This window comes from Diceros bicornis, chromosome 6, assembly GCF_020826845.1.
Source record: "Diceros bicornis minor isolate mBicDic1 chromosome 6, mDicBic1.mat.cur, whole genome shotgun sequence".
Taxonomy (NCBI): Eukaryota; Metazoa; Chordata; class Mammalia; order Perissodactyla; family Rhinocerotidae; genus Diceros; species Diceros bicornis.
Genome location: NC_080745.1, coordinates 60,785,620 through 60,809,577, shown reverse-complemented (window position 1 = coordinate 60,809,577; position 23,958 = coordinate 60,785,620). Strand labels below are relative to the sequence as shown.

At 37.1% G+C, this 23,958-nt stretch overlaps 1 protein-coding gene and 1 pseudogene across 1 annotated transcript in view; one reads left to right on the top strand and one right to left on the bottom strand.

Annotated features, from left to right (window-relative positions):
* The window catches only part of LOC131407284 (cytochrome P450 2C9-like), a 556,896-nt pseudogene that overhangs the window by 285,490 nt on the left and 247,448 nt on the right, over positions 1-23,958 (bottom strand).
* The window catches only part of LOC131407280 (cytochrome P450 2C31-like), a 136,279-nt gene that overhangs the window by 30,857 nt on the left and 81,464 nt on the right, over positions 1-23,958 (top strand). The gene's annotated exons all lie outside the window — the stretch shown is intronic.

The window sequence follows — 23,958 nt, the reverse complement described above, 5'->3', positions numbered from 1 at the left end:
ATTCACGGTTTTGCAACCATTGCTATAATCGGTTTCTGAAATTTTCATCAACCCATATCTTTTAGCAGTTATCTCCCATTTCCCCCAACCATCACAGCCCTGGGCAATCACTAAAGTACTTTCTGTCTCTATAAGTCTATTATTCTGGATACTTCTTATACTTGTAATTTATAATAAATGATCTTTCGTGTCTGGCTTCTTTCACTTAGAATATTGTTTTCAAGATTCATTGATGTTGTAGGATGTATTAGTACTTAATTCCTTTTTATGGCTGAATAATATTTCATTTTTGGATATACTCCATTTATTTATCCATCATCAGTGGATGGGCATTTGGATTGTTTCCATCTTTTCATTATTATGGATAATTCTACTATTAACATTCATGTACAAGTTCTTGTGTGAATATATATTCTCAATTCTTTTAAGTATATTCCTAGGAGTGGAATTGCTGGAATTCTCATAGGAGAATTCTACGTTAACTTACTGAAAAAACAACAAGCTGTTTTCCACAGTGGCTGCATCATTTTACATTATTACTAGCAAGACCTAAGTGTTACAATTTCTCCACATCCTCAGCAACAATTATTATCTGTCCTTTTGATCATAGGTGTCCTGGTGTTGTGAAGTGGTAAGTGGTATCGCATTGTGATTTGGTTTGCATTTCCCGGATTGTTAATGATAAGCATCTTTTCCTATGCTAATTGGCCATTTGTATATCTTCTTTGTAGAAATATCTATTCAACCCTTTGCTTAATTTTGAATTGAGCCATTTGTCTTTTTATTATTGAGTTTTAAAACTTCTTATATATTCAAGATATAAGATCTTTATTAGATATATGATTTGCAAATATTTTCTCTCATTTTTTGGATTGTCTTTTTATATTCTTGATGCTGTCCTTTGAAACACAAAAATTTTTGATTTTAATGAAGTTCAATTCATCATTTTTTTTTTGTTTCTCAATTGCTTAATCCAAGGTCGTAAAGAGTTACACCCATGTTTTCTGTGTACTTTAAACTTTTAAGTTTAGGTCTTTGATCTGTTTGGAGTTAAATTTGTATATTCTGCAAGGTGTGGGTCCAAATTCGTTCTTTTGCATGTGGATATCCTATTGTCCCAGGACCATTTGTTGAAAAGACCGTTCATTCTCCATGAACAGGTTTAGCACAATTGAAAAAAATCATCTCGTTATAAATATGAGGGTTTTTACATCTAATATGCCTAATATCCCATTGAACTATATGTCTGTCTTTATACTGGTACCACAGTGTCTTAATCACAGTAGCTTGGTAGTTAAATTTTGAAATTGAGAAATGTGAGCTATCCAAATTTGTTCTTCTCTTTCAAGATTATTTTTGTTATTCTGGGTCCCTTGAGTTTCCATAAGAATTTTAGGATCAGCTTGTCAATTTCTGAAGAGAAGCCATCTGAGACTTTTACAGGAGTTATGTTAAATTTGCATCTAAATTTGTGAAATATTGTCATCTTAACCATATTAAGTCTTCTCACAGAGGAATATGAGATGTCTTTCCATTTATATAGTTCTTCTTTAATTTCTTTGAACAATTTTTTATATAGTCCAGGTTATTTTTTTAAAACACTTTATTTTTTTAGAGCTGTTTTAGGTTTATAACAAAATTGAGAGGACTGTATAGAAATATCTCACACTCCTACCCCCACACATTCATTGCCTCCCCCATTATCCGCATCATTCACTAGAATAGCACAATTTTTACCAGGGGTGAACCTACATGGACACATCGTAACCACCCAAAGACCATAGTTTGCCTCAGAGTTCACTCTTGGTGTTGTACATTCTATGGTTTTGGACAAATGTATACAGATATATCCATCATTATAATATCATACAGAGAATTTTCAATTCCTTAAAACACTCTGTGTTCTGCCTATCCACCCTCCCCCCATCCCTGGCAACCACTTATCTCTTTATTGTGTCCATAGTTTTGCCTTTTCCAGAAATCATTTAGTTGAAATCATACAACATGTAGCCTTTCTAGATTGGCTTCTTTCACTTAATAATATGCATTTAAGTTTCCTCCGTGTCTTTTTATGGCTTGATATGATATCTTGGCTGCTTTCAAGTTTTGGCAATTATGAATAAAGCTGCTATAAAAAATCCAAGTGCAGGTTTTAGTGTGGACAAAGTTTTCTACTCCCTTGGGTAAATACCAAGGAGAATGATTGGTGTATCATATGGTAAGTGTAGGGTTAGTTTTGTAAGAAACTGCCAAACTGTCTTCCTAAGTGGCTATATGATTTTGTGTTTCCACCAGCACTGCATAAGACTTTCAATGCTTCACATGCTCCCTCACATTTGGTGTTGTCAGTGTTTCAGATGTTGGCCATTCTAATAGGTGTATAGTGGTATCTCACTGTTGTTTTAATTTTCATTTCCCTGATGACATATCATGTTGAGCATCTTTTCATACGCTTATTTGACATTTGTATATTTTCTTTGGTGAGGTGTCTGTTAAGGTCATTGGCCCATTTTTTAATCAGGATGTTTTCTTATTTTTGAGTTTTAAGAGTTCTTTGTATACTTTGTATACGAGTTATCAAATATATCTTTTGCAAATACTTTTCTCCTAGTACGTGGCTTACTGTCTAATTCTCTTGATGTTATCTTTCACAGAGCAGAAGTTTGAAAATTTGATGATGTCCAGCTTATCATTTATATCTTTCATGGATTTTTGTCTTTTGTGTTATATCTAAAAAGGCATCACCATACCCAAGCTCATCTATCTTCTACGAGCTTAATAGTTTTGTGTTTTACATGTTGGTCTGTGATCCATTTTGAGTTAATTTTTATGAAAGGTGTAAGATCTGTGTCTAGATTAATTTTTTTTGCATGTAGATGGATGTCCATTTGTTCCAGCACCATTTGTTGAAGAGACTATCTTAGCTCCATCATATTGCCTTTACTCCTCTGTCAAATATCAGTTGACTATATTTATGGGGCCTATTTCTGGGCTTTCTATTTTTTTCCATTGATCTTTTATCTGTTATTTCACCAATACCACACTGTCTTGATTACTGTAGCTTTATAGTCTTCTAACTTTGCTTTCCTCCTTCAATACTGTGTTGGCTATTCTGGGTCTTTTCCCTCTCCATATAAACTTTAGAATAAGTTTGTCAATATCCATAAAATAACTGACTCATAACTTGTTTGGGTTTGCTTTGAATCTATTGATCAAGTTGGGAAGAGTTGACATCTAGAAAATATTGAGCCTTCCTATCCATGCACATGGAATATCTCTCTGTTTATTTAGTTCTTCTTTGATTTTGCTCATCAGAGATTTATAATTTTCCTCATATAGATCTTGTACTTATTTGGTTACATTTATACCTAAGTATTTCATATTTGGGGATGGTAATGTAAATTGTATTGTGATTTTAATTTGAAATTCCACTTGTTCATTGTTGGTATATAGGAAAGCAATTGATTTTTGTATATTAATCTTGTATCCTACAAATTTGCCCTACTGGCTTGTTAGTTCCAGGAGTTTTTGTTGTAGTTGATTCTTTCAGATTTTCTACATAGTGCAAACAAAGACAGTTTTATATCTTCCTTCCCAAGATGAATAGATTTTATTCCTTTTCTTGCCTTATTGCATTAGTAAAGACTTTCAGTAGGGATCATTGAGAGGGGTCATTCTTGCCTTTTTCTTGATCCTAGTGGGAAAGCTTCAAGTTTCTTACCATTAAGTACAATGTTTACTGTAGGTTTTTTGTAGTCTTTATCAAGTTGAGACAGTGCCTCTTTATGCTTAATTTACTGATATTTTTAAAATCATGATTGTGTGTTAGATTTTGTCAAATGCTTTTTCTGCATGTATTGACATGATCATGTGATTTTTCTTTTTTAGTCTGTTGATGTGATGGGTGACATTGATTGATTTTTGAATATTTAACCTGCCTTGCATACCTGAGATATCCCACTTGGTCATGGTGTATGATTCTTTTTATACATTTTTGGATTTCATTTTCTTGCTAATATTTTGTTGAAGAAATTTTCATCTGTGTTCATGAGACAGATTGGTCTATATCTTTCTTATTTTGTAATTTCTTTGTCTGGTTTTGGTATTAGGGTAATGCTTTGTGAATTAGAACTATTTCCTTTTAAATAATCTTTTTCATTGAAGCATAATACAAGAAAGAAAGTTACACACTAAATGTGCAGCTAAATGAAACATCACATAAACATATGTTATATAACCAACACACAGGTCAAGAGAAAGAAATTTCCAGGACCCCAGAAACCCCTTTGTGTCTCCCCTACTCACTACCTGCACCCTCACTTTAAGTGTATTCTGTATCATGCCGTAAGTTAGTTTTGCCTGTTTTTTAAAAAGATATCATGTATTTTAGATACAAGGAAACATATAAGTGTCTTTTAGTATCTAGTATTTTCAGTTAATATTATGTCTATGATATTATGTTATGATGTTTCGTGTTATACAAATAGAAATAGTTAAGTTATGCTTCCTGCATAGTGTTTTATAATTGTTCCAAAATTTATTTTTTCAAATATATTGCTATGGACATTTTAGGGCTGTTACAAACATTTCTGTACATATCCTTTTTGTATCCTAATGTATTGCATTTTTCTTCAGTATATACCTCTATGAGTGCAATTGCTGGCTGTGCATGTTTTAAGTTTTAGTCACTACTGCCAAAAATTGTCCAAATGGTTGAACCAATTTACAATTTTGTTATAAGAGTGCCAGTTTCACTTCTTTACCAACATTTAGTATAGCTATTATTTTTTCAATTTAACCATTTAATGCGTATGTAATAATTTCTCACTGTAGTTTTAATTTGCATTTCCATGAAGATTACTGAAGCTGAGCACTTTTTCAGAGGTCCACTGGCAATATCAGTTCTTTTTTGTCTAGAGCTTGTATAGCTTGTATAGCCATTGTCGACTCAAATATATAAATCGTATATACTTATATAATTGTTGGGAATCACAAATGTATAGAAGAATCACAGGTACATGCAAGGAATTTCTTTTACTTCAAACTATTTGAGAGTAATTGCCGAGTTGATGTTCCAAAGACCTGAAATATGTTAGCATGTATTTCCTAAACACAAGGTGATCGTTTTATATAACTATTATACAACTTTCAGAATCAGGAAATTAATACTGATGCATGATGACCACCAAACCCTCGTTTTCATTTGTATTTCACCAATAAATCCCAGTGATATCCATTGTGTCCAGTTCAGACACCAGTGCAGGTCCCATGTTGCAACACATTGTCATATCAATTTTGTCAACTGTAATCTGAAACAATTTCTCATTCTTTCTTAGTATTCCCTGACCTTACCTCTTTCGATGAATGTAGACCAAATGTTTGTATAAAGTTCCAGAAATTGAATTTTTCTATATTCCCTCATGATTAAAGTCAGGTTGTGTATCTGTGGCAGAAATATCATTGAATGATGCTTCTTAATTTTTTTTTGTATTTATTTAAGATGCTGGGTTTCTTTTTTTTTTTTTTTTTTTTTTTGGTGAGGAAGATCGAACCTAAGCTAACATCTGCCAATCCTCCTCTCTTTTTGCTGAGTAAGACTAGCCCTGGGCTAACATCTATGCCCATCTTCCTCTACTTTATATGAGACGCTGCCACAGCATGGCTTGACAAACGGTGCGTGGGTGGGTGCGCGCCCGGGATCAGAACCGGCAAACCCCGGGCCGCCACAGCGGAGCGTGCTCACTTAACCGCTTGCACCACTGGCCGGCCCCGAATGATGCTTCTTTTTGCTACTACGTCCTATTAGGTGACAAACAATTTCAATCTGTCCCATTACAGATGATGATCACTTTGATGACTTGATCGAGACAGTGTCTTGCAGTCTCTTCTACTGTACAGTTATTCTTCTCACCTTTATAATTAGGAAGCACTTTGTGGGTATATCCTTTGAAATATGTAACTATCCGTGTCTTATAAAATTTTTTATTTATTCATTATTTATTTATATCAGTATGGAACGATGTATTCAATTGTATTCAATGAATTATAATCATTAGTATTATTATTTAATTTGATGCTCCAGTTATCTACCCATGATTGAATTCTTTGTCCTTTTGACATGTGCCCATCAATATTTGGGCAATTCCTTGATTTCTGGCATGTTGAGAAGCCACACTATGCAGTGAGCCCTGAGGACATCCAGAGGCTTATATTGGCTTGACAGGTATCCCCATGTTCTCTTAGGAACCCATTCCAGGAAGTAATTTGCTGACAAAGTGTCCAGTTCTACTTCATTGGCCCTCAGCTGAAGGGAGGGGCAAGGTGGAAGAGAGAAGTCAGGAAAGGTGATGGAGGCTCCATCCTTGGCTCAGCCACAGGGTTTGTTCTGCTCCCCTGACACTCCTTTTTCTCATTTCGAGAAGAATTCCATCCTCTTATTAAGGGAATTTAATCAACTGTTGCCCCTAAGATGACCAGCAGATGGCGACAGACTAAGGTCCCAGTAGAGCTTTCAAGCCATGAAAGGACATGGAGGTACCATAAATGCATCTTGTTAAGGGAAAGAAGCCAATCTGCAAAGTCTACATACTGTATATCCAACTATATGACATTCAGGATAAGGAAAAACTATAGAGAAAGTAAAGAGACTAGTGGTTGCCAGGGGTTGGAGAGAAAGGGAGACATGAATGAATAAGTGTAGTACATAGGATTTTTAGAGCAGTGAAACTATTCTGTTGATATGATATTTGTGGATACGTGACACTATGCGTTTGGACAAATCTGTAAGTTGTATAAAAAAGAGTGAATCCTAATGTGTAAAATACGGGCTTTAGTTGATAATAATTTATCAATATTCGCTCATCAGTTTCAACAAATGGATCACACCAGTGCAAGATATTAATAAAAGAGGAAACTGTGGGCAGGTGGAGAAGAAGTATTTGGAAACTCCCTAGACTTTTTACTTGGTTTTTATGTACACCTGAAACTTCTCTAAGAAATGTAGTCCATAAATTTAAAAATGAACTCCTGCAAATTAAATATGACACCGGATCTGGAAAACAGAACACTCAGCATGAAGATAGAATATAACTTTGACAAAATATGCAATTTATACATATATATATATATGATGTAAAGTAGAATAGAAAAGGTAAGAAATTTAGAAGACCAGTCCAGAAGTTCCAACATGTGAATAATAAAATTTCCAGATACTGAGATATAAAAGGAAATAGAAAAGAAGAAATCATTTCCACAAGGAAATTTCCTTTAATTAAAGTACATGAGTTTCCAGATTGAAGGGGCTCAGCATGATGAATGAAACATTTCATAGTGAAATTTTTTAATATCAAGTAAAGACAAAAGATATTTTAGATTTCAAAGGAAAAATGTAGGCTTCACACAAAGGGTCAAGATTCAAGAGGGAATGCAACTTCTCAAAAGCAACACAGCAAACTATAGTTCATTAAATAAATGCCTTAAATGTTAAAATTATTTACAATCTAGAGACCTATGTCCAGCCAACTTTCAAGTAAATGACATGCAAAATATCTGAAAATTTATCTCCCATGCACCTATTCTCAGGAAAAAAATGTGCTTTGCCAAACAAGAGAGTAAAACAAGAAAAAGGAAGACATGATATTGACATAGAAGATCAAACAAGAGTCGAAGGGAAAAGTTCAGACAATGCTGAAAGCAGACCCTAAGAGCTGAGCTCTGCTCCAGGCCTTGAGAGCAACTAGAGCAGTTAGGAGTAAGTGAGAAGACTGGGAGAGTCTTCTTCAAGATAAAATTGGTAGAATATGTCATGTATTTGATTGTATTGATAGATGATCTTTACAACTCAGGGATAGTTTAGAGTTGAGCCAATGATCAGTATCTAGACTCATCTAGAGAAAGAAGCAAATGGGAATAAAAAGTCATTTACTACTTCCAGAGAAAACAAAATGTTGCAAAAGTAAAAGAAGGCCAATCATCATATACACTACTGGGATCTTCAGCAAAAAATGTTTACACACTCATGACAACATAAGCACTGAATACTGACGTAACAAAAATTGTGTTCCAGCTCCATTGGGAGGATGTGGGTGGGTAGGGGCCATACTCAGTTTGTGTGGTGATGTGGTAAGATGAAGTAAGAGAGTCTACTGGGAGATTACTCTTGGGAGCTTGCGCCGGGTCTCCTCTGACTTGTTTATACATGACTCCAATCTCTGTCTCCATCTTCACATGGCATGATGTTTAATATTTGGTCCTGGGCATTGGCTGCTCACTTAGGGACCCCCTCAGGGCACCAACACCTGCACAGTGATGGTCAGGCAGAACCAGCCCAGCCTCAGCACCTGGGCATACCCAAGACCTGTGAGACGTTACCTCAGGACTAAGTGAGGGTGCGACAGGGTTCTAGAAGATGCCTAAGGCCTCTCCCTGGGACAGTGTCTACACAGTGACTTCAGCAGCAGGAGCAGCAACCTTCTAGAGGCTGCCTCTGGGTTCTATGTTAATTTTGAGCTCGTCCCGTCTCAGGATCTATGAAAGGAGTGAGTCTTGAGCTCCTGAAGACTGGAATCCTTTTCTCTCTGGGGACCTATGACAAGCTAATTCTCCTCTGTGTCCTTCAGAGTCTTCTCCCCACTCACGTCTGCTCTGGGATGTGGCCTTCTTGATAATGGCCACTTAACCACTTAATGTCCACTTATCTGTCTACGCCTATGGTCAAGTTCTCTCTTTTAATACTGTTGCATATTGATTTTGCACCCCCAATCAATGGCTGCTGTTCCAACATTTGTTGCCTCAGCATCTCTACTGACCTTTCTCTAAGGAGGTCCAGCTGAGTGGGGACCATGGGAGGAAAAAACAGACCGCACTCTTTAATGGCGCAGTGGCTTTCTGGGATAGGGGTTGACATGAACTTAACCTCTTTTAAACAGATACACAAACTCACATTCACATACTCACACACAGAAACTCTCACACTTAGACACTCATGCACATGTGCACTCTCACACACTCACACACACACACAAAAACACACTTTCCACATCACGTTGTGCAGAATTCTGGTCTCCATGAAACCCCTTGTGTTTCTCTCCACGTCAACACATCCTGGTGTTCAGCATCACGTGTGTATGGAGGGATCCTCCTTATGAACTTCCTGATAGGTTGGAGGAGAGCATCCATGCTCTGAAGCAGTAGAGCACATCAGGGTTTGAGCAGGCCCAGGGGACAGGAACTCCATCTCTGAAAGTCTTATGATTAGATAAGTCAGAGGCCTGTACTGCTCTCTTGGGTGGTAAGATCCATGTTGGCAGTGAGCAAGGTGGGGATGGATGTCTTCTACATAGCAGTCGATAGTGCTGCAGTTTTTCTATTCTATATATTTAATGTAAATAATATATTAAACAGTATATTATCTGTATCAGCACAAATTTTAAAAATCACTGAAAATGGTGTTTCATACATAAATAGTTAATTTGAAATTCAAATTTACAGGCTTATCGACAATTGAGGAGGATACTTGGGATGATTCGATGAACAAAAATAGAGGTTACAGATGATGTCAAGCTACACTTATATCAGCTACAGTATCTGATTCAGCTCTCTCTGTTTTTATTTGCACAGTACCAGGAGAAACTCATTCCTACGGATGTAATTGACAAACGGCAATTGCGTCCCTTCAAAGCTCTCTTCTAATCCCAGACTGTTCTCTGAGACCTCCTACCTGTGAGTCCCACCCCCCTAAGCCTGTTCCTCACTCCCTACTCTACCCCTCCTCCCCCACACTCCTGTAGACTTCAGTGGCAGAGGCCGGAAGAACCAGAGATTTCATGGTGAGCCAGGCTTCAGGACAATTGAACCTCTATAACTGGATTCCTTAAAATTGGAGCTGTGGTCTCTGCACAGCTCACAATCAACCAGGAACTGAATGGTGCCAAGCCCTGGAGATGAAGCAACCCCAGGAAGAAGAGAGGTGGAGACTGTACACAATCTTCCAAGTGCTGCTCTGCCTCTTTTCTCTCCAGGCACTGGTGTCCAGCCCTGTTCATGTTCTTTTCTGCTGGTAGGCTTGGAAGGTTAGTGACACTGTGACTGTTGATGTGTCATCATCCAGAGCTGTGATCCTGAGTCCCGGAAAGGAGAGCACTCCCTTCCAGATATGCTTCCGTCTGTGCCTAATGGGGTCTGATGCTTCATTGTGGGGAAGCTGGACTCAGAGTTGAGAGGCTGAGTGATCCCCAGACTGTGGTATGTTCTCTAATTGCAGATATAGAGTTTGTCATTCTGATCTCACCACAAGGGCCTGAGTACCCTCCAGTGTGCAGTTTCTCACTGAATGAGGGTGAAGTGAAATGAAGGATGGGTGGATGAGAGAGGAAAGAAAAAGACAGAGAAAAATAAAAGATTGGGTGGGCTCCAAAGGAGGGCAATGAAGCAACAAAAGGCCGAAGATGGCTGTGTCAGAAATTGAAAGAGTCTCTGAGTGGAAGCAGTAATGTGGGCAGGGTATCACCAGAGACTCCTCTGCCCTCAGTCCCAGGCCACAGGGACCCAGGCCACAGTTATTCAGTAGAGTCCATCAGAGGATTCACAGCTTCCTGCAGGGTCATGTGACTTCTGAATGTAGGCTAAGGCCAGTAGACATTTGGGGCCCTGCAGCACCACTAGGACCAAGGAAGGCTCCCTTTCTTCATCCACAACATGCATCTGTGTCTGCTTAGATCAGGAGAGTCTGTAGCTCACACTGGACAGGTGAATTCAGGGCATATGCAACACTGTCTCCCATCACCTTGGCCCCACCTTAAGCACCACTCACTCCCAGGCCCCAGAGGCCTTCTCCACAGTGGTGCAAGAGGGCAGTCCCCATCAACTGACCTTTATCTATATGTGGGTTACCCAGAAGCAGAGGCTGGGATGAGGAAGAGGATTGGGACCCCGGAAATGATCAGTGATAGGGGAGGGGGATGTGAGACGAGGAAGGGAAGGGGACCACTGCAGGGTGGTGCTGTGGACAACTGAGGCACCAGCCCTGCCTGTGTCCAGCCTCCTGCTCACCACAAACGCCCACCACTCAATCCCCATGATCAACCATTGTCATAATCAATTGCCATTTATGAAGGCCCAGAAGTACCTTCTACTTTCTCTTACCACAATGGACTGAAAACACGATACCAGGGAAGCATGTTTCGATATTTCAAATGCTACTGGTGGCAGAACTGCTCTCAATTAGGGAAGAGTGGACAGGCTCTTCGAATTAAAATTTACCACTTATATTATCCAGAAAGTACAATAGAATGAGAATAACTTAAATGATGTTAATTTAATAAAACTAGTCTGAAAATTATAATACTATCAAGATGCAAAGTGAGCAGGGGGGAAAAAACTCACATAAAACATTTTTAATTGAAAGTAAATAAATAGCTTTCAATAATATTTTTGAAGAAAGAGATACCTAGTGATTTAGGATGATCACTTTGTTTCAGGATTTTGATAACTATGTGCAAGTCCAGCGGAGTGCACTTAGGAGGTGCCCCCTTTTCTGGAAGGGGATATCCACTGAAAAACCCAGGCCAAAAGGACAAACAGAGGGCAAGGATCCCTTGTTGGGGACACAGGCTCAGATGGCTGCACCCAGGCTTCTTGGGGAAGTAGGAAATAGAAAACATCCTCTAGCGAGGAACTCTCCTTTAAGACTTATGGGAAATGTGAGTGGGGAATGGAGGAGGAGGAGGAAGAGGATCTTGGCAGCCAAGGGGAGGGTCTGAGGAGAGAGGCAATGGACCCTCCCATCCCAGGGGAAGCAGCACTTTTTGCAGAGATAAGGGAAAAATGCTCACTGACAAATGCTCCCCCATAATCATCAAATGCCTGAGAATCCAGCACTGGAAGCTCAAGATTAATTGCTGTTTAGGTGATTCTTTATCTTGGGTCTGCAACCTTCTCTTTAGAGATCATGAGATTTCCTTCAACTACCTGAGCTCTCAAGCAATAATCATGACATTTTATTTCCAGGGACAAAATTTGTCTCAGAGGAGATTAAATGGTTCTTTCCACCTGTCCTTCATGATCTTTGAATCAGTTTCTGTAGGTCTCCTGCTCTTCGTTTTCATAGCTCATAGGGTCATTGGCTTCAATATATGTATATATCACATCTTCTTTATCCATTCATCCATAGCTGGACACTTAAGTTGTTTCCATATCTTGGCTATTGTGAATAATGCTGCAAAAAACATAGGAGTGCAGCTAGATTTGTGATATCATGTTTTCCTTTCTTTTGGATATGTACACAGAAGTTGGAGTGCTGGATAATATGGTAGCTCTATTTTTAAATTTTTGAGGGACCTCCATAATGTTTTGCATGGTGGCTGTACCAATTTACATTCCCATCAAAAGTGAGCAAGCAGTCCCTTTCTCTAAGGCCTCACCAACACTTATCTCTTGCCTTTTTGATGATAGCCATTCTAACAAGTGTGAGGTGATATCTCATTGTGGGTTTCATTTGCATTTCCCTAATGGTTAATGATGTTGACCATCTTTTCATGTACCTATTAGTCATTTATATGTCTTCTTTGGAAAAATGTTGATTCAGTTCCTCTGCCCATTTTTAATCATAGTTTTTTTGTTTTTTATTGCTGTTGTTATGAGATGTATGAGTTCCTTATATATTTTCGATATTAACTCCTTGCCAAATATATGATTTGCAAATGCTTCCTCCCATTCGAACAGTTGCCTTTTCATTTTGTTGCTTCTTTTGATGTGTAGAAGCTTTTTAGTTTGAAGAATTCCTACTTACATATTTTTGCCTTGGTTGCCTGTGCTTTTGGCAACAAAATAGTTGCCAAGACCAAGGTCAAGAAGCATTTTCTCTACAGTTTCTTCTGGGAGTCTCAGAAATTACATTTAAGTCTTTAATATATTTTGAGTGAATTTTTGTGAGTGAAGTAAGATAGGGGTCCAATTTCCTTTATCTGCAGGTGAATATTCACTTTTCTTAACATCATTTATTGAAGAGACTATCCTTTCCTTGTTGAGTATTTTTGGCTCCCTTGTCAAATACCAGTTGACTGTATATATACAGGTTTATTTCTAGTCTCTTGATTCTATTGCATTGCTTTGTGAGTCTGTTTTATGTCAGTACCATACTGTTTTAACCTCTGGACCCTAATGTATTTCAGTTTTTGGAATTATTTGACATTTTAGAAAGGACTATGATGTATACCCTGTAGAATTTATGATACTCTCAAAATATTGTAGAGTAATACCATATAATCAAACACCTTGATATTTTTTAGCAAAAATATAAATATTCACACAATGTAGGATAAGTAAGAATATAAATGGTTCACTTCAGTATATGTAAGGTTTTGACCACCCAATAAAATTGCACCCAACTTACATTTTATTTATATATTCAGGACTTTTAGTACTGCAAAGTTGAGGATGAGCGATTTCTAACGTCATATTAGGAAACAAAAATTAGATCTATACTATCCAACACAGGAGCAACATGCTAGTTTATATTTAAGTTGAATTAATTAAAAGTAAATAAAATTAAACATTTACCTCCTTAGGTGCGTTAATCACATTACAGGCAATCAATAGGCATATGTGGCTAGTGGCTACTGTCTTGGACAGCACAGATACAGAACATTTCCACCACTACAGAAAGTTTTATGGGGCAGGGCTGCCTTAGACCAGTTGTCAGCAAAGAACAGCCCATTCAAATCCAGCCTGCCACTTGTTTTTGTGCAGCCCATAAGCTAAGAATTTTAAAATTGAAAAAATCAAAAAAAGAATAATATTTTGTGACATGTAAAAATTACATGAAATTTAAATATCATTGTCCATAAATATTGGAACACACAATCTTATTTCATTTACTTGTGGTCTTTGATTGCTTTTTTGTTACAATGGCAGGGTTAAGTAGTGGTGACAGAGACCCTTATGCCCAAATATTTACTATCTGGCCCATTACAGGAAATGCTTGCCAACTCCTGTCTTAGATCATTATCTCCACCTAGCTCAGTGGCTCCATCCTGTGGTAGAAGAAATCACTTATCTGATTAGCAAGAAGGTAGGTAGAATCAGCCATTTGGTGTGGCTTATTTCTATAAGGGGCTGTCCCATGCAGAAGGGGATGGGTCACTCCCTTGGGCTCTGGGATGTCTCGACTCAAAAGCCACCAGGCACAACATGATCAGCTATGAGGAGAAATTGATGAGTGTGCTCAGCAGATGCAACGCTCCGCTCAAGCAGCTCCCCAAATCTGATGTGGTAGATGGGGAAACTGGCAATTCCTATTTGATTCTTCAACCTATTTACCATTTAGTTAATTACAGGAGGAGAAAACATTTTATTAATATTACGCTCATGTCTTAATATTAAAAAAAGAAAAGCCTTTGCCCAGTTGTGTTTTTTGTCGGAAAAACAGTGAACTTGAAGTCCTAATCTTTGCATCAGATCTATGATCATCAGGGCAAGCCGCATTACTTCTTGGTAAAGTCCTCAATTTACTCTTCCCCTGAACATGGCGATAGTAATTGCAACCTTACCAAACTTACAACTCTTTTTCCCTCATAGAAATGGAATTTTTAGTTATATTATTTTTTATTTTATTAGTAATACGTGCTGGCATCAAGTGGAATGGAGAAGCCTGTATAATACCAACTACAAAGTCTGAATAAATATAGAAACAATGTATTAGAAGACTTTGGAAAGCTGCTAAGACAAAAACTATCCTCAAAACTCTAGAAATGAGAGAATCTCAGAGAGGTCAGCTGACACCTGCAGTCAATTTTAGACTATTTTCATTTCCAATTCTGAATCAGGACAGCAAATGTTACATCATTATAACTGCCTAGAGGAGGAGAGAAGAACTCTTTCTAGAAGAAGATAAACATCTCTGAAATGTTCCATTTTTTCATATATAACATCTTCTATTTAACTAAAATTTATTAGGCATTCCAAAGATACAACTAAGTGGCCACAAAAAAGAAGAGTGGGAGGAGAAGGCAATAAAAATAGACCCAAGCTAGATAACATCTTCCACCTCATTTTATGAGACCGGCATTACCTTGATATCAGAAATCTGACCAGAAAATTTTGAGAACGAAAAATGAAAGACCAGTCTTATGAATATAAACATAAAAGTCCAGGACAAAATCTAGCGAATCAAGTCCAGTTGTGTGCTTATACCTATAATATGTATATTTAGTGGAGTAAGGGAGGCCAAAACGTACAACTATATCAATAGATGCAGAGAATCCATCTGGCAGAATTGTACACAAACTCGTGACAAAATATCACACAAAAATAAGAGGAGGCAAACTTCCCTAATCTAGAAAGAATATCTACCAAAATGTATATAAAACATCATTATCAATAGTGCGATGTTAAATCTCCACCTCCTCCTGGAGATCAAAAGTGAAACAAGGAGGTCCACTAGAGCCACTTTTTTGAACACTATCCTGGAAATCCTAGCCAGTGCAATAATGCAATAAACAGAAATTAAAATCATGAGTACTAGAAAAAAGAAATAAAACAAAACAAATTGACAAAATTCAAAGATACAGAGAACAGATTGGTTGTTGCCAGAGGGGAGGGGGGTTGGGGAGTGGGCAAAATGGGTGAAAGGGGTCAAAAGGTGCAAACTTCCAGTTATAAAATAAATGAGTCATGGGGATATACTGTACAGTATGGTGACTATAGTCAATAATATTGTGTTGTATATTTGAAAGTTGCTAAGAGAATAAATCTTAAAAGTTCTTGTCACGAGAAAAAACATTTTTTGTTAATTCTATTCGGCGGTGGATGGTAACTAGACTTGTCGTGGTGACCATTTTGCAGTGTATACAAATATTGAATGGTTATATTGTACACCTGAAACTAATATAATGTTTTATGTCTATTATAACTCAATAAAAAAAAGAAACAAAACAAATATTGACCTCAACAGCAGGATTGTGTATGTAGAAACTCCAAAAGAATCTACACACAAATTATTAACAATGATTAGTAAATTTAGCAAAGTTTCTGCCTAAAAGGTCATCAAAATGATAAAATTAACTATATTTCTATATATCAGATGCAAAGAAATGGAAGAAGCATTTTTTAAATTATGCAAGTTATAATAACATCAAAAATATTAATTTCTAGGAAAGACCTAACAAAAGATGTGCAAACCATTGCACTGAAAAGAAAACATTATTGAAAAAAATAAACAAATAAATAAATTGGAAGTGTATGCCATATTCATGAATTCAAAGATTCAACATGCCAATTCTTTTCAAATTGATCTGTAGTTTTAATGTCACCCTGATAAAATCTCAGAAGAGTGTTTTGGGAAAGTGACAAACTGATACTAAAATTTATTTGGAAATGTAAACAGCTAAGAGTAGCCAAAACAATCTTGAAGAAGCAGAACAAATTTGGAAGACTTACACTGTCAGCTATCAAGACCTGTTATAAAGCTTTATCGTTCAAATTAGACACAATACAAATTCTTCAAGCTGCGAAATACATGATTTTTACATTTCTTTCTTTTTGTGTTGGTGGAAGAGTGGAACCATGCTGTGAATATGGGAACTGCAAGAGTGTTGAGGTCAGTATAAGAAAAACAAATCTTACCTTAGGGATGCGGTAGCTTCTGAATTTAACATCACAGGTCACTGTGTGAGGCAGAGGGATGGGGCTGAGGTCAATGTATCTCTGGATCTCATGAACCACGCATTCATGTAGGGCATGTGACTCCTGTCCTGCATGCAGGGGCTTCAGTATCTGCCAATCACAAAGTCAATCTCTTCCTGGACTTTAGCTGATAAGATATAACTAAGACTGGTGGAAATGAAGTAAAATGGCACATTTGCCACAGAAATTCAGGGTTACATTAAGAATTAAGAAGGTGTCCCATCACCATTATAAACGTAAGATATATGCTCAGAAGTACACCTAGACTTAGAGAATTGCTATTATATGGATACATATAACTCTCCTACAAGCTAGGTATTAGATATTTCTGCACATAACTATATATCCCCACACAGGAAAATTAATACAAATAGAAGTGATGAATTTTTTCAAAATGTGAAGTTATCACATAATTAACTCAAGAATTTATTGTCATTACAGAAAGAAAGAAGGAATATTAATTTACATGAAAATAATATATGAGTTTTAAGAATTAAGATCTACTAACGGATATATATGTATGTGTGTCTTTGCATGTGTGTGTATGCAACTTGTAATGGTACCCCCCTTTAACCTCCCACTCCCCAAATGCAGTCCTTTGCATCGGTCTAGCAGTTTCGTCTGAAATGTATATTCATATTCCTAAATGATGACTCTATTTCTGTTTCTATTTATTCAACTTTAGTCAATAGTTAATGAAGTTCTAGTATGAGATGAGGATTTACATCTCCATCTCCACTCCATACAAAATAAACATGACAGATACACATACACACACACACACTTCTCACTCCATTTTTGCTGATATATTTTGATCATAATTTGCTTATATCAATACATGTTGTTTACACCATTATTACCGCAAAAATATGGATCACTAGTAAGATAACTGTGATTTTTTTTCATTTTGTATATTTTTAAACTTATTTTTGAACAATTTATATCAATTTTTAAATTTCTAGTTGCCTATTTAGAATTATTTTCAAATGTTCAGGCAGATGTTTTAAACTTGTAGTAATAACTTTACAAATGCTCAAGCCTCAGATTATCAATCACTTCTCTTTATTAACTTAACTTCCCTCACACCTGCCTTATTTACTTAGCACAGTCTAAACTGGTTGTTTCCCAGGCCTGGTGCCAAGTCCTCTCCCTGAAACTCTCATCCTCCTACATGAGGTCTTCTGATTCCTGGATCCCGTGACCATGTCTGACCTGATTTCAAATACCTGGATGGAAAATATCCTCCAGTATCTTTACTATAAAGTGGAAAGAGGAAGTAAAATTTTTGGTAAACATACACATATGAAAACATCCTTTTTCTACTAATACACAAAATGATGGTAGCTCTTCAGAATTCTGATACCATTCTGATTCCTAACCTTTTATATATATGACCTGATTTATCTCTGAAAGTTTTTGTAGTTTTAACTTTACCCTGATGTTCTGACATTTCATGACCCTGTGTCTTGGAGTGGATGTTTGTATTTCATTTACTCTGCTGGACACCTGGAGAGAATATTCTATCTCGATGGTGGAATATGTAGGTCTTTCCTTTGGAGCTATACATTCTCTGAAGTGTGTATGTGGTTGCTAGTTTCAGGATGCATGTTGAAGAAAAGAGCTAAGAGTCTCAGAATTCAAGAGGCAGACTCTGACTTATCCCCCCTTTTTAGTTCTGTGCTTCACTCTGTCCCTGACTCTGCATGGTGTCCCTGAGCAGGCCTCTTATGTTCAGTTTCTCTAGAAAGTATGCCTGTCTTTCCTGTGAGAGGAAAACAATTACGCACTCAAAAAGACTGTAGAGAGAAAACCTGTACAATTGTACGAACCTGTATGCGTTGTAGACGGAGCCTCCTGTCTTCTGCCTCATCTCCCCTAACTTATTAGACACTTGGTACTTCCAATAGGGAGACTTGAGGGGATTGTAGGGACAGAAACTAGCTTTTCTACATTGATAAATCTTCTTCTGACGTTTAGGTTACAACTTCATCTTCTGCTGACATAATTGTCACCCTCCCGTCCGCTCTCTGAGTTTCAGAAATTTGTTGAAGACTTGTTGCATGCTTCTTGTACTTCTCTTCTCCAACTTCAAAGGACTAATTAATTCTCATTTGTAATTACTTTATAATCATTTCAATGAGATCCTGACACAAGAAAAGATAATGTATTTTTCTAATCTCTTCTGAACAACTGAAACTCTTTTGAGGTAAATTTCTAAAATAAAATTGTTGATAGATGATAAAATTACTTACCAAAAGAAAAATTCTTATTTTGGCAAACCCAGTTTCCTGAAAACAGATGTTTGGAATGATAAAACTACTTTAGGCACATCTTCTGCCTAGATAGAAATACCTTTCTTATGAATTTAACCTTTTAGAATACTTCTCAGACTGTAGAAATTTTCCCAGACTACCTCACTAAATTTCTAGAATTTCCACTTATACTTCTGTAAAAAGAGTTTCCATCTTCACTCCCCCGGCATAAGAATACTGTATTTTCAGAATGAGAAGCTATTTCTGCAACAACATACCTACCACTCAAAGTCGCCTCTTCTTAAGAAAACCAATATACAATCTTAGGCCAATTCATGATGGCCGTTACCTGACACAAAGCACCTCTCGATGGAATCCAGACACCGCGCCAGAACTTTATTGCTTTCCTACTAACCACACTGTCCTTCACTTCTTTCAGTCACCAACACTTATTCTGCAAAGTTGTCTTATTTTTATCCTTTCATTAAATTTTGACAAATTATAGCTAGTGGCACAGAAATTTCAATATTGAAGCTTCTCTAAGAGAAATAAGATGCAGGATGCTAACCGTGTCTTGCCATATATCTATTCTGAAATTGACCTTGTTCACCAAGTGTAGCCATACCTGAGACCTCTGGGTGCTTTATCAGAAGTAGGAGTCCATATCTCAAGGTGGTTCTTGTTGTTTCTGTACCAGCAGAAAGTAAATCAGATGCAGTGCTTATCAAATTTTCAATAGTAATTTCAGACTGTTGATTCTGCTTTTCCTAGGAATGATTTAGTGCAATTATTTGACAAATTAGTTTGCCAGCATATTTAATTACAATGAAAACAAAATAACTTAGATTGTTATAAAGTTAAGCCGTCATAGAAACTGAATACCGCAGTATTAGAAAAAGCTGCTGTATGGTATGGTAGACTGCAGATTAGTTGGCCCAATTTTCATTTCCTACCCGCTTCCTCCTAGCTTGCTTAAAAATTCCGTTCACCATCCTTTTTGCAGTTAGGACTGCCATGCAACATATATTTTTTTGTGAACGAGATATAAGCAAAAACCTGTTGGTGTCACCTCTATGTCTTTCCTTCTTCTTACTGAAAACACAGATGTGAAGGTAGAGGTGAGGCAAACATCATCTTGGAGAAGCAGTATTTAAGCATGAAGATGCAGGCCTGTATACTAAGTATGGTGAAGGAAAACGGAAGTGCCTGAGTCTGTGATGTTTCGGGGCTATTCTACTAAGCCTAGACTGGCCCACCACAAGATATGTAATATAAATAAACAAACTATTTGTTTAAGACAGTGTTAATTGGGTTTTCTCTTATTTGTAAACAAACACAATCTTAATTGATGAAAATGGGTAAATCAAGGTCATATCATGGGACATATAATAAGACTAAATCAAGAGCATGCAATTCTCCTCTTCTGTTAAAGAATGTAGTTGGACTCAGTAGTACCTAGAGACTCATTATGAAGTTGAAACTATGCAACAGCTAACATGGTAGCACACCCTAGAACAGATTATGATAAAGAGAATGGATTCACAAAGACAAGATGGGGATGGCCACTATTAAATTCCAGATGTGAGGCAATAAGCAACTTCGTGTAGGAAACAAATGCAGGAATAAATAGGAATTACAAATAAAAGGCCCAACACAAATATGAAGACAGAAATTTGGGGCATTAATTTACCAGAAGAGATGAAGTTGAGGGTAAGGGTAGTGAAGATACTGAGGATAAGGGACTGACTAAATGGAGCTCTCATAAATTGGTGATTGGAAGAGGAAAAGCACTTGATAAGGACAACTAAGGCTGATTTAGGACTGAGGGGATTATGTGACACAGAATTGGCAAAAAGGGGTTAAGTTTAAATATTGACTAGAAAGTCAAAAAATAAATATATTCTAACCAGTCCTTATGCCAGCTCTTTATTAATGGTGCTCTTATATAATCTTCAGGTGACCTGTGGCATGTCTAATATTATGTAATCAACAATATTAAGGCAGACTTAATGCTCTGAGAAGGTGTATTTCCTAGACATAGACAGTAACTCTCTTATTAACAATGGCTTTCCACAGTTTTCTAAACTTGTCAAATCAAAATTAGTTTAAAGTCAATAAGAAAAGCAGTATACACCTAAACCAATATTAATATTTCATCCATTAATGTGAATTTGGATATTTAGTGGCTATGTGCACATATCGAATCAAAATTTAGCTAGACTATATAAAGCAATGCTGAAAGAAATCAAAGAAATTCTAAATAAATAGAAACACATTCCATGTCATGGGTTGAAACACTTAATATTGTTAAGAAGGGATTACTAGAGTAATGCCACAAAGATGGCAGAGTAGGAAGGTCCAGGAATCAGTTCCTCTACAGAAACAACTATTGACTTGGCGTGAACTGTCTTCAGCAACTATTTTGGGACTCTGGAGTCTAGTCGAACACTTACAGCATCCAGGGAAGTGCTTTATGAGAAGGGAGTTGATAAATTTCAGTGGCTGTGACAGCCACTACCATTACCCACACACCAGCTCCCCTGCAGGCAGCCGTGAGGATAGTGGCTGACACATCTGTTGCAGACTGGTAGTCCTAGAGTAGGCAATAGGGACATTGTTCTACAAAAATCATGGTTGTGTGTTGATTGCTTGCTTTTGATCACCGAGTCACTAGCAGAGTGGCTGGTCAATGTATAAATCCCCACAGGCTGAATAAACTTCCCCAATGGCATTGGATAAGTGGATATAAATGGACAGAATGCTTTTTTTTCCTGGTCTCATTGGACACAGGCATTTAAGGAAATCTCTGTCAGGTCACTGGCTGACTGAGGAGGTCACAGAACAGAGACTTCAGTGAACACATAAGAAAAATTGTTTGGAAAAATCACTAAAGAAACGGATTACTGAAAACTTGATCAAGTAACAACAGCAATCTTTGGGAACAGAAATAATCTAATTCCAAAAGTTACCACATTGCAATATTGAAAATGCTCAGATCTCAACAAAAATTACAAAGCATTCAAAGAAGTAGGAACATATGGACTATTAACTAGAAAAAAAAAAATAAATTAACAAAAATTATCCCTGAGGAAGCACATACACTGGAAGTACTAGACAAAAACTTAAAATTCAGTGTCTTAAATATGCTCAAAGAACTGAAAGAATCCATGGAGAAAGAAAAATAGGTAAATATGGGAACAATAATGAACGAGTAGAATGTGTCAATAGAGAGAGAGAAAATATAAAAAGAACCAAATATAAATTCTGGAGCTGAAAAATATAATAACTTAAAAAATTTTTAAAATTCACAACAGTTGTTCAACAGCAGATTTGAGCAGGTACAAGAATGAAACAACAAACTTAAAGACAGCGAAGTTGAAATTACCCAGTTGGAGTAGCAGAAAGAAAAAAAAAATGAAGAAAAATGAGAAGAGACTAAGGAACACCATGAGACATATCGAAATCATGGGAGTCACAGAAGGAGAAGAGAGAGAAACGGTCAGAAAAAATATGTGAAGAAATAATGGCTGAAAATTTCCTAAACTTGACGACTGAAATGAATGTACATATCCAAGAAGCTCAATGAAATCCAAGCAGAGTAGACTCAAAGAGACACACATAGACAGGTCATAAAAGATGGAATACCTTGAAAGCAGAAAGAGAAATTTCCTCATCATGCACAAAGGATAAGACAAAAAGTAACAGCTGATTTCTCATCAGAAACAGTGGAGGTCGGAAGACAGTGGGACACTATATTTAAAGTGGCCACAGAAAAATGACTTAGCATGTCAAAGGATCGTCAAAAAAAAAAACAAACAGTAAGTTTACAATTTCTGTCCCAGAATGTAAGGAACTTAGAAATTGCCACTCCACCTTACAACAAATAAAAAGCTGAACAAACTGAAACATCAATAATTCTTCTTAGATCCATCAGAGAACTGAAGTCACAGGGAAAATCACTGCTTCCAAAATTGGAGAGACAGAAAAGTAGATACAGAGAATCATGACTTAGCAGAGCAGAAACCCATGGGCAAAACCTCTGTGGGAATCAGTACCAGGGTAGGAAAACCTAAACTTCAGTATTGAATTGCTGGAGGCTTAGTGTGGACAAGTCTGAGAGTTAAAAACTCCAGGGGGACCCAATAATATAGGAGAATCCACACTTTTGTGAGTTTTACTTCCAGGAGCTATAACAGGTCTTCACAGTTAATATCAGAGAAATGTACCCTCTTGCTTCTGGCAAGAAGAGAAAAGGAACCATTTTGAAATATACCAGAAAATTCTGTTGTTCTTCACAAGGCCTGCCCTCAGCAGAAACTATTTTACCAGAACCTAATCTGCTTGGATCTTATCAGAGCCTAACACACCTGGGACAAGGGGATACTCAACTCCAGCTGGCTCTAGGCTTCCACAAGAGAGAAGAGACATCCACAACCCCATGCCCCTCCAGCCACTCTGTTCCACCCAAGAAGAGAGAGGAAAAACTGAGTAGTGCTAGTGAAGTTCACAGTCCAGGGGCACAGACTCAAAAAAAGGAAAGAGACCAGTTATAGGATTATATTATACTCCCTCCAACATGCTATGCCACTAAATTACTGTTTTTTACCCAGTACAACATGCATGCCTTTCAACAAAAATTACAAGGCATGCTAAAAGGCAAAAAATACAGTTTGAAGAGACAGAGCAACATCAGAACCACATTCAGATATGACAGGAACGTTGGGTTTATTAGACCAGGATTTTAAAATAACTATGAAAAATATGCTAAGGGTTCTAATGGATACAGTAGACAACATGCAAGAACACATGGGTCGTATAAGCAGAAAGATGGCAATTCTAAGAAAGAATCAAAAACAAATGCTAGAATCAAAAACACTGTAACAGAAACGAGCAATGCCTTTCATGGGTTCATTAGTAGACTGGACACATCTGTGGAAAGAATCTCTGACTTGAGGGTATGACACTAGAAATTTCTAAGCCTGAAAAGCAAAGAAAAAGCAGACTAAAAAATCATGGAAAATAATAT